This window comes from Rhinolophus sinicus, chromosome 1 (genome assembly GCF_057876585.1).
Source record: "Rhinolophus sinicus isolate RSI-liver-muscle chromosome 1, RSI-T2T, whole genome shotgun sequence".
In the NCBI taxonomy this organism is placed as follows: domain Eukaryota; kingdom Metazoa; phylum Chordata; class Mammalia; order Chiroptera; family Rhinolophidae; genus Rhinolophus; species Rhinolophus sinicus.
In genome coordinates this window covers 59,645,920-59,658,287 of record NC_142501.1, presented here as the reverse complement: position 1 = coordinate 59,658,287, position 12,368 = coordinate 59,645,920, and the positions used below count along the sequence as shown (strand labels likewise).

Genomic DNA, 12,368 nt, shown 5'->3' with positions numbered 1-12,368 from the left:
TGTTTAAGAAGTTACTTTGAATTTTACCAAACTGAAAAAAAAAAATGTTTCAATTGCTATAATTGAATGTTTAGTTTATGTAAACATCACTTTGGTCACCGCTAATTTTTGTCCTATTTTTGAAAGTAGGTGTGAAATACTGTTGTTGAATTTTTCTAATCAATGAGTTCCTTGGCAAAAATATCTCTGATATTCCATATGTATTTATTTGATCTATTCATTTTCTCATTATTTACTTAGACTGACATAAGAAGAACAAGTAAATAAAACAAATTATAATTAGAAGTGATCAACCTATCTCTCCCCCAAACCCACGCTCAAAAATTGCAAAGGCTAGCTATGTCTTTAGGAAAATCTAACTTTTCCTCTTATGTAAAATATACCCAAACCATGAGCAAATAACGTACTACAAACATATTAGTTTGGTGATTAGTAACTTACTATTAAAATATTACGAAATGACAATTAACAGATCACCTACTTGATCAGTTTAAGAAAATTACTAGAGAGACTTTTTCAGGTTTTCATATAGAAGCAAAGTGTCCATTTTCTTTGTCTTTATTTTCTTTAAAAATATTTCTAAAGTTAATCTCTTTATAGTAGCTGCACATAGCCCCAGGCATTAAACAATCTAATTCAAAAGTCAAGTAAGATTGAAATAGTATCTCTATAAAATATAATTAATAATTTAAAAGTAATATTTCAAGTTTCACCTTGACGGTTGTATGTTATTCTCCCAAGGCAATGCATATTTTTTAAAATCCTGAAGTAATCCCCATTCATGTAGTTAAGACATAATTTTATCGTGCTTACTATTAAATGGGGAAGAAATAGTTTTGAGCCATTAAAGGTTGAATGTACCCAATAAAAATAAAGCAGGAAATTCAACTACTATTATCAGCGCAATTTGAGCTGTATATAGGCAGTTGATTGAAATTTTTCACTCCAAACAGTGACAGACTTCCTTCCTTTGCAAGGACTCTCACTTTCCTTCCTTCTACCCACTCTATTTTTTATTGTAACTAAGTTTCCCACAGAAAAAAGAAGCTCAGAACTCAGAATTTAAGTGCATGTGAGCCCAGTTTTTACCCATTTATCCCTTGCAGATGGCTAGGAGTGAGGTATGTATGTTCGATTTTTTTCTGTAAGGATACACCCCAAGTCACAGAAGAGTGAGATACGCTCTGCAACATCATAACTAGCCTTACTCAGTGAATTTGCCCTTTTCAAAGTCACAGGGAGAAAAGTAAATGTATCCAAGTATGGGCTAAAATAAATCCAGTTGTATTATCCAATGTTTCTTTAAAGTGGAGGAGAAAAGAGCAATACCAGCAAAGCAAAGCCAGGAGGCCGATAGTGCCACTTGTAAAAAACATCATGATAAACAGATCAAGATATGTTAGGGGAAAAAACTTACCAGTTATTTCTTAAAAGGCACAATTTTCCTTATTATGTTTCGAATCATTATTTTTTATTATCTGTCATTTACCAAGTTTTATTGCGTACCATGTAGTACAGTTAACAGATAAAAACACAACATTAAGTCCCAACACTATGTGAAATAGATTATCATTGTACCCATTTTACAGGTTGGAAATTGAGCCTTAGCTACACTAAAAACATTGCCAAAGATCACTCAGGATTGGAACACATGGTAAGTTGATCACATTTCTTCCTACTTTTTCACTCTGTACAATGCCAGATGTTTGGTCATTATTCATTAAATAATATTAATATGAGCTATTCTTTCATTATTTTATGTCAAAATGAATGCTGTTCAACTTTCATGGGGAATTTTTACAACAAATTTGTATTTTGTTTGTTTTGTATTTGTTCCAGTAAACATGTCAGGCTTAGGCATCCTTCTCATTACCTCTACCAAAGTTCTTTACATCTGTACCTCAAGACATCTCTTGCATTCACTCCTTTCTCTCCAATTACATGCCCACTGCTCCTTATGCCCAGAGCACTTTAACAATCTCCTAATTGGTCAGCCGGATCCTTTTTTTTTCCTCTGTGGTTAATCCTGAATACCTCTACCAGAGTAATCTTCCTAAAACATTACTTAACTGCATCACACACTATAGTCAAATTGATATTTTCTTACAAAAATATCACATACACAAAGCTAATTACATATTTAGCATTTAAAGAATAAAACAAAACCCATACCCAAGTACCTACCAACTGGATTAAGGAAGAGAACAGCCCCAGCACCTTAGAAACTCTCGTGGGACTGTCCCAAATCACATTCTGTCCCTCTTCCAAGAGGTGAACATTTGTCTTGTATTAATCATTCTATTGCTTCTAATTTAGTTTTGTCACCTTGTTTGTGATTCTAAAAAAAAAATTTTTTTAGTGTTGCCTATTTTAATCTTTATTCAAATGAGCTCATACTGTATGTGTTCCTCGGTGGTCTGCTCCTTTTTCTCAACACTGTTTTTGAGGATCCATCCATGTTACAGCCTCTAGCATTGGCTCATCCTTGTTCTCTGCTGTATAGCATTTCTTGGTGTGAATATTTCAAAATAAATTTACCCATGTTATTGGTGATAGACATTTGGGATGGTTCTAGTATTTTGCTACTATGAACATCCTGCTATAAGCATCGTTGCAAAGGCGTCTGGTGCTACAGTACATATGGAGGGGGTGGATTGTGCACGGGCTCTTCTTCAATTTCAAAAGGTCTCTACCAATTTATATTCCCATGTGATTTGTCTTTCCTCTACATCCAGGGTCAGCTAACTACTGCCTATTGGCCAAACCAAGCCTACTGCCTGCTTTTGGGGGGGGAAAAAAAAAAAAGTTTTTGGAACACAGCCATCAATTGGTTGCATATGGTCTGAGGTGGCTTTTGTGATACAATGGTAGAGGTGAGTCCTTACAAGAGACCTTATGACATGCAAAGCCTAAAATATTTACTATCTGGCCCTTTACAGAAAAAGTTTGCCCACCCCAATTCTATATCCTTGTAAACACTGGTATTTTGGACTTTTAAAAATGGACTTTTAAAATCTTTGCTGATTTGGTGCATATAAAAATCTCATGTGGTTTAACACATAAATATACTAAATCAAGTTTGATTTAATTACTAATGATGATTATCATCTTTTCATATGTTTATGAGCTTTTCTGTTTCGCCTTCTGTGAAATGTTTATTCATGCCTCCTGTCCATTTTTCTGTTAGCTTTTGTTGGGTTTTCCTCCCACTCTTTTGAGCCATAGGAGTTCTTCATACTACTGTGTAGCAATTATTTTTCAGTGATATATATTGGAAATACTTTGTCCCAGTCCTTGGTTTATCTTTTATTGTTTTCCTTTATGGTATGTTTTGTTAAACAGAAGTACTTAATTTAAATGCATATTAAATATCTTAAGAGATGGTTCCATACCCCAACACCAGAACATAATGATATTCTGTTACATTGTTTTCTCAAAATATCAGTTTTAATTACTGCATTTCATAAGTCTTTAATCCAACTGCAATTAATTTTTACGTATAAAATGAGCCATGGCTCCAGTTTCATTTTTTCCACAAGGATTATCACTTTTCCAAGCATAATTTATTACACTGTTCTTTCTTTCTCACTGATTTACAATTTTTATTTTTACTATTTTTTCCAAAAATCAAATTCCAAGTAGAAAAGGATCTGTGTCTAGATACTTTATCTGATCCTATTGGTCTAATTGTCTTTCTCTATGAAAACACATTGTCACAACATCTGGTAGGGCAAGTAACACCACATTGCTCATCTCAGCTCTTCCGTATATATTTTAGAACTAGTTTATTCAACTCCATAAGAAACTAAGTTAGAATGACTTTGAAATTTTAGATAAAATATGAGAGAATTCACTTCTTCATAATATGGGGCTTGAGAACTTAGTATGTATGTCTCTATTTCTATAGGTCTTATTTAACATCTCACAATAAAATGTTAATAATTTTCTCCATTAAAGGCATGCATATTTTGACAAGGTTTTTGTTGTTGTTGTTGGTTATGTTAGTTATTGTTGCTGACTTGGGGGATATTAGAACAAACATACTTTTGCTATTTATCTTTTAATTACATTTCCTTATTTTTACAGGTACATGGATTTAGAATGGAGTTTTGTATTTTGATTATGGTATCAAATAAACTTGCAAAGCCTTCTTACTGACTTAATATTGGTTAGAAGAAATGACAGTGGGCATCATTGGTTTGTCCTGGATTATAAAAAAATGCTTATTATTTTTCATACTGAGTACGCTATTTACTGCACACTTCTATGTACAATCTTTTTCAGGTTAAGGGAGTTTCACTTTATTTCTAGCTTGCTAAGATCTCTATCAAGAATGAATGCTGAAACTTTTCCAACCTTTTTCTTACTGTATTTATTAATATAATTAAATACTTTTCTCCTTTAATCTGTTATATTAATTGATTTTCTACTATTAAACCAAGCTTGTATTACTAAGATAAACAATCTAACTCATTAATTTTGACCCTACTTCTGAAGAAAGTATTTAAGGATATAAAATTCATTCCAAAATTTGCTTTACATTCTACCCACAATTTTTGTTATATAATATTTTTGTTACCATTTAGTTCTGAATACTTATAAATTCAGTTATGATTTATTTTTTTAAATCTATGAGTTCTTTAAAAATCTATTTTTAAGTGTTTTAATGTAGTTCTCCCTAGACTCATACTTGTGATCAATTTCTAACTTCATTGGATTGTGTTTAAGAAATGTGAGCTGTCTGATACTAGTCTTTTGACATTTGTTGAGGGTATCTTTATGCTTTAGAATGTAGTCAGTTTTCATAATGTTCCCTGTGTACTTGAAAAGAATAATTTTCCAATTGTGGAGCATAATGTTTTCTGAATGTTAAACAAATTATACTTGTTAATTATACTGTTCAAATCTTCTATAGCCTTTCTAATGTTTTTTGTCTGCTTCATCTATCAATTACTGAAAGATGTTTTATAGGATATCCTACTACAATTTGAGACTATGCTATACTTGCATATAAGAATAGGACTTCTATATCTTAGGGGTGACTTGAAGTCTTCATCTCTAGGAATGCCTCTTGACTTTAACTTTTTCTGATAATGATATAACTGCACCAACTTTGTTTTGTTTACAACTGAATGGTAAAGAAACTTTTCTGTCCTCTGACTTTAAATCTCTAACTAAACATTTTAAGTATACATCCTATGATCTGAACGTAGGTGGATTTTTGTATTTGTTTTAAAAATCCAACCTGACATTTGATTTTTAACTGGAGAGTTCAGTTTTTTCACATTTTAATTAGTAATATACTTGAATCATTTCTACACTCTTACATGCTTTCCACTCTTTCTTCTTTTCCTTTTTCTTTTTTTTTTTTTTTAAATCAAGGAAATGTGCATTATTGAAACTTTAAAAAAGAGAAGGAAATTTTAAAAAATTTACACAGGCAAGATGCACTCATTGTGAAGAGTAGCAAAACACACATAAGGAATAAGAATTTTTTAAATGTAATCAAACCTTCTGTATTCATTACCTTTATGTATACCTGTCCTTATTTTTATTATTTTTCATATGTTCAATTAGATTGGATATAATGAGATTTGGGCACATATATAGTGTTGAGGTTTTTTGAGGAGGAAAATTATACTATGAAATATTGTTTAGGGAGTTGGAGGAAAGAAAGTAATGCCATAAAATGCAGAATAAAGAGGCTGCTGTAGTTTTCTGAGCATAAGATAAAAGCATGGTTAAAGGTGCATTTGAGCCCTCAGCATAAGCTTTTCCTTAATAAATATGTCACTAAAATAAAAGCCAGAAAAAGTCACACTAAGTTTGAAAGCAAATCTTCATATCCCCACTATTATTAATGTAAGACATTTAAATCATAATTCAAGTATAAATAAAGTCATTGAACCATAGCTCTTTAATGATATCATTAATCTCAGTTGTGTGAAATAGAAATCAACCTACTTGCAACATCTTGACAAGTGACTGGAAGGTGAATTAGTTAATCAAAGGTGTATTCATCTATATGTCATCAAATTAAATTGGGGTGATAGTTTCACTGAATTAACCAGTTGTTTAAATGTTGCATAAATATAGCCTTAGTTTTAAAATTAAGAACTGGCAGCATTTCTCTTGAAGGTTGCCAAGTCTGGAGCTATTAAACGTTGTCCCATCCCAAGAACTTTCCACTTGTAGCTGTCAAAGATCTTTTTTCTTAATTAAGCCAAAATAGCTTGATGTCTGAGCTACTTCCTGATTGTAAATTAAGTGTCTTTGGAAACTATTCTAGATCTTCCAGGCCCAGACACCAATCCATGGTGCTCTTAAGATTTATGGACACTCTAGTGAGGAAGACAGGAGAGGATAGCACAAGGAAAGAGTGCACTGGGCAGTGAGGCAGGTGTCACTGAGCAGGACTTACCATGGGAGGAAGCATGTCTCTTAGGGAGTTTGTTGCTGTCATTACCAGTTTCTATAAACCGTCAGGCTAGTCTGCCTTGTTTCCACACTGTGAGGCGCTTTTAGAAGAGCATCAAATATCCTTACCTTGCAGAGTTCACCATCTTAATCCCGAACACCCACACTGATCTGTTCTATGTTCGACAGCCTAGTTCTTCCAGTTTGGGGATCTGTGGAGCTCTCTGAAAATGCCAACATACCACTATTTAGACCTGACTCTCAGCATTATGTTCATTTTTCCATTTTAAGTTTCTTCCTTCTCCTTTCATTCATTTACACACACACACACACACACACACACACACACACACACACACCTTTTTTGCATATGTAAAATGTGCTAGGTTCAGGGGATATCATGATAAATAGTTTAGAACTTGTGCATTCTCAGAACTCATATACACATGCGCTCAGAACACAGATGGCAAAGGCATTCTCTAGAGTCACTCTTGAGCCTTCAGCAATCCTCAATAACCATTCTTCCACAAACAACCCCAACCCAGGAGGCTTTATTTTTACAAGAACTCAGATTGTCCTTCTGCAAAATGTGGCCAAGCAGGACCCAGATAGATTTCTTGGGAAAAGGCTGCAATCTGCTCAGAGTCACGTCACATCAAATCTGGGGCATACAGGTGAAGGACTTGGAATAGAAGAAATGACTTCACTTTCTCTACGCTAAATACAGCTGCTTATTTTTAGTTGCTGGGTGTTGTTTTCCTTTTCCCATTTCGGGGAAACTTTCTCTCTCTTCAATGAAAGTTCAATGGTGAATCATCGAGACCCCACAAGGAGAGAACTGTGCTCCACGAGGACACCTGGGGAGAAGGCCACCATGGCAGCTCCCCGCAGAGTGGGTCTGCTGGGCACACAGCCATCCCCCCCAGGACGGCTCTGACCCAGGTTACAGTAATGCTAACGATCTGCTTTCATCCAACCAAAATAAGAGTAGGCAATCGTAAAGCTTTTAAAGAAAAAAAAAATCTAGTTCTACCTTTGACCCAGGCTATTTTTCTTCAAATATTTAAAGTTCAAAGGCACCATGTTTTTACTTTTATTTCAAACAAGAAAATTACCCTATTGTATTTGATCACCTTCTTCTTTTAATTTGCAGACTTGCTTAATAATAAAGCATGTGCTGGACCTTAGCCTAATATATCATGCATATAATAAGTTCAGAACTTTTTTTTCATTTTTTAACTTATTAACTAGGAAATACATAAAATACTGACCTTGTGGGTAAATGACTTTTGCATCAATTCTTAATCATTATTATGTTGCTAAAGAGCTGCAAGAGTGAGGTTTTAACATGGCTCCTGGGAGAATTATACCAGTCTTTATGGAACACATTGCTCACAGCTGCAGTGAAATAGCCATCACTAAAAGAAAAAAGAAAAAAAATCACAGTACTTTTTATTCCATGTTAATGACATCATTGGTACAATTTAACTATAATTCACATGTGGGAAACAGTTGTCTACCAATGTGAAATTATCCTTAAGCTGATTCTAAGTATGGGGGTGAGGGGAGAATGTAATATAGAAACAATTTTACAATTTTATTTGCGTTCATCACTAATATATTTTCCAAATGTTTTTGGATAATATTATCAGAAGCCATACTTCTGTTACAGCAGATAATTTTCAGATACTTCTTAAAGTTTTCATAGGAAGACACCTTTCCAAAAGATCGCTGTACTTCCCCAGATTCCTCAGCTTTCAATTAGACATGCTCTAAAGCAGGGGTGTCCAAACTTTTTTCAACGTTTTTCACCAAGGGCCATATGCGGTAAAATACACAAACAGCCAGGCCACTCAATCGAGGTGAAGTACGTATTGTCTCACCTGGTTTACTTAAGTAAACTAAATATATTTTTGGAAATTGCTGTGGGTCAATTAAAAATGGATTGCTGGCCGCAGTTGGCCCACGGGCCGCAGTTTGGATACCCTGCTCTAAAGTGTTTGTTCCATAAAGAAAGACTTTTGTTTAGAAATGTGACAGTGAGGCAGTTATACCTAAAATCTAAACTGGTATCCTCAAGAATCTGATGAGGAATCTGAAATTGTAATGGGAAGACTACCAATAACAGGTGGATTATTGTAGGGGATTTAGGTTCTCATTAGTATAGAATAAGAAAGAGAGAAACAAGTAGAAAAGGTTCATTATTAAATTCCGGTTGTCTTATCTCAAATTGACTTGTTTCATGAGAACTTGAATGTCACCCTATACCCTTCCTTTGGGGAAAATTAATTTTCTGATTATTTTATAGGATAAAATAAGCCCCAAGCTGCTTTGTAGTGAATAAGAACTAGCCTTCTGCTTGACTTCTTTCATCCAAACAGGAGAAAATAAAACTATTCTAATGGGAGAATATGATGAAGGAGGCAGAGGGGAGGACCACGTAAGAGCACTCATCTGCAAGGGGCACAATCTGCTCAACGGAAATATTTCCAACTAGAAACACAAAGCTTCTAATACTCATTCATTTAGACATTCAGGTATGCAAACCTCTGATTATGTGACAGCTCTGGGGATACAGACATTCAATGAGGTTTCACTGATTACTATGCCATTCCAGACAATTGTTCTAGGCATGGAGTTTCAATGCTTAACTGGACCAACTTCCCATTCTGCCCAGGGGGCTTACCTTCCAGTGGAGGACATAAGCAATCATAGATAGATAGATAGATAGATAGATAGATAGATAGATAGATAGATAGATAGATAGATTAGATAGATAGATAGATAGATAGATAGATAGATAGATAGATAGATAGATAGATAGATATAGATATAGATATAGATATAGATATAGATATAGATATAGATATAGATATAGATATAGATATAGATATAGATATAGATATAGATATAGATATATTTCAGACAGTGATAATATAAAAGAGAAAAATAAGTAGGGTAAGGATGAGAGATCACCTAGGGGCAGGGAGGGGAGGGAGGCTATTTTGAAGCAGTGATAAGAAAAGTTTCTCTGGGAGTTGACATTTGGGGAGAGAACTTAATGGGGCAAGAATGAGCAAGGGGGTGATCAAGGAAGCACATTCTAAGCCAAATGAACAGCAACTGAAACTGTCCTCAGGTGAGAATAACCTTGATATATTCCAGAAATAAAAGGAAGGGGAGCAAGATCAGAGCAGAGCAGTGGGAGATAAGGTTGGGGAAGCAAGCAGATCCTGTGGGGCCTCTTAGAGTACAGTGAAAACTTTCCATTTTATTCCAAGTGTGAGAGAAACTGCAGGAAGATTTTGAACTGGAGAGTAGAGGAATCTGGTTTATGTTTAACAAAGAAGGCTTGGGCTGATTTGTGGAGAACTGATTAGAGGAATTCAAGAGTCTGGCATCAGAGATTGGGTGCATTTCCATTAATCCAGGTGAAAGAAGCTGGAATAAGGTAGTGGGAGTGGAGGTGTTGAGACTGGTGAGAATCAGCATATACTTTGAAAACAGAGCTGGTGGGACTTGGTGATGTGGGGGGTGAGCTGTAAACTGTGAGGAAAAGGGAAGAGGGAGGATAACTCCTAGATGTTGGAGTAAGTGGCTGGGTGAAAGGTGCTGCCACTAGCTGAGCTGGTATTCATAGATCATTAAGACCATCAGTTCCTGGCCTCAAAGACTCAAAGAGCTCACATCATGGGGAAGAAACACCCCCACACACACACACCCGCCCAACTCCCAACACACACATACCTGACAAATGTATTAGAAATATACTCAGGAGTTTTCTGATCTCTGGATTTTCAACAGCTTTAAGTGCTTCGTTAACCTTTAGCATAAATGGACAACTGCATAGTCGGCTGTTCAGATAGCTGGTATCTCAGTGCTGGCTGACAGTACAAATTTGTCTGTACAGCAGCATATTATTTATTGTTATACATTATATAAGTATCTATTGCTTTGCACCACAGAATATGTTCTCCTTGTCCTTGTAAATATATGGGAAAGCATGCCTCTTTTTTCCAAATTTCCATACTGTTCCCAGGCAGCCATGATTACTCAAGATAGAATCATGGTGCCTTCTTCCATACTCCATAAAATTCATCTGTATTTGACAAAGCAGGATGGGAAGAAAGAAGTTTCATGAATTCACGGTAAGGGTTTCGCTAGTCATGGAAAGAAACCATAAGAAACGTTAGATGGTAACAGGAGAATTAGTCCTCCACAACTCCAGAGTAGCAAGATGCAGATGACCAAACTTTGGAGGGTATGTTAAAATGCAGATCCCCAGAACCTATCTATAGATTTCTGATCCCGTAAGTTGGGAAAGGGGTCAAAGAGTCTGCATGTTTATTGTCTCCCCATGTGAGGTGCCAGAGTTACACTGATCACCCTGGGAAAAACAGTATCATCTGTGAGTTGTTTTGTTTTATTCCGTGCCTTCTAAATGGTAGCCAGAGGAATCATATTTGAGTATAAGTTTTAGAACTAAGGATAATGAAAGATGAGAGATATTTTAAAGATTCTCTGACTGAAACCTCCTTTTATTGTTTTAAATATCAGTTTTAAAAAACTGATTGCTCTTAATTTCAGATCTAGTCACATATAAAACACATCTTAAAGTAACTATAGTTACCAAATATGCATTGCCTTAGGATATTTTAGTTACTTTTAATGGAGGCAAGCATGCTACATTTGAGTGATTTCATAAAAGCTGATATAAAAAAACAACTGCCTAGGGCACAACTTTTAGAAAAGCTTTTGTGACTGCAATCAGTATGCACAAATTATGCATAATTTTGTTTCCAACATTCTCGTCTTGGATCACAAGAAGTCAAGTGTAATTACGAACAAGATGGAGAATCCTACCCTCACCTTGAGACATTTAGCATGTACTCTCATTAACACTATAGGAAAAGATCCCAAGTTACAAGGCAAAAAATATAGTACACCTTATTGTTCCCTACATAAGCATATCAATTTCAATGAATAATCACAAACTTCAGGAAAATGCTCATCAACTTCTAATGACAGACCCATCAGCACTTAACGCAATTAATTATTCATGTGTCGCTAACTTCCTATGGTATTCTTTCATTAGGTGAAATACGTTTGTCCAAATTCCTGTGTTTAAGATGTGTCTTAGCTTTTAAAAATTTACCACTACATTAAATAATTTAATGTTCTAGGACAAACTGTTCAAATAAGCTGTATTTTTAATAACATACTTTAAAAATATTGGAAAAACATCAATACTTTAATATGAATTATTTTTGTGCATAGATTCAAAATCATAAACGAAAGCTCTTAATATTAGATGATGAAAATTCAAAAATGAGTTCACTTTTAACACCGGGAAGCTTGTGTCTCTAGTACTTTCTCTTATAATGTTAGAAAGCATAGATTTTTATCAGAATCCCAGTAAGTTCATTTTCATGTCTATTATATTATTCATAATAGAAATTATGTGTCACGGCAATGAATGGCTTAATAAGTATAAATTAAGATGATAAAAGTTATTATCTTATAACATGAATTGGGTCTTTGAATGTGAGAAAGACACTACTAAATCAAGCATCACTGAGAGAACTTGGGCAGAGTCCCCTAACACAGAACAGCCTCTGAGAAGTTCCTGGAGCAATGGACTTTTAAAAAGCTGACTGGGAAATTAGAATTTAAAACTAGCCAATTTAGGACACTTAAAAAGAATTTCTTCAACTGTACAGGAGATAGAAAAGTATAAAAATTAACATTAGCTGATAAACCAAAAACTAAAACGAAATTCTGCGACCACACGCAAAGTATCTCAACTGTTGAAATATAATCTCTAGATTTAATACTTCATTTCTCTGGGTTTCTTGGGTCACATGTATCCCATCGTGGCCCCCCAATTAGGTGCAGCCCTAGACAAAACTGTAAAAAAAAGCAAAGTCTGTTTCCCTTTCTGCATCTTTTTA

General features: G+C 34.8%; 1 long non-coding RNA gene across 1 annotated transcript in view; it reads right to left on the bottom strand.

Moving 5' to 3' along the window:
- Window positions 1–7,828, bottom strand: part of LOC141568596 (uncharacterized) — a 357,655-nt gene extending 349,827 nt beyond the window's left edge. The window contains exons 1-2 of the long non-coding RNA XR_012491759.2: window positions 7,689–7,828; window positions 6,547–6,641 (exon numbers count right to left, since the gene is read on the bottom strand). This is a non-coding gene — a long non-coding RNA (uncharacterized LOC141568596). The remainder of the gene's footprint in view (window positions 1–6,546; window positions 6,642–7,688) is intronic.
- Window positions 7,829–12,368: the final 4,540 nt, after the last annotated feature.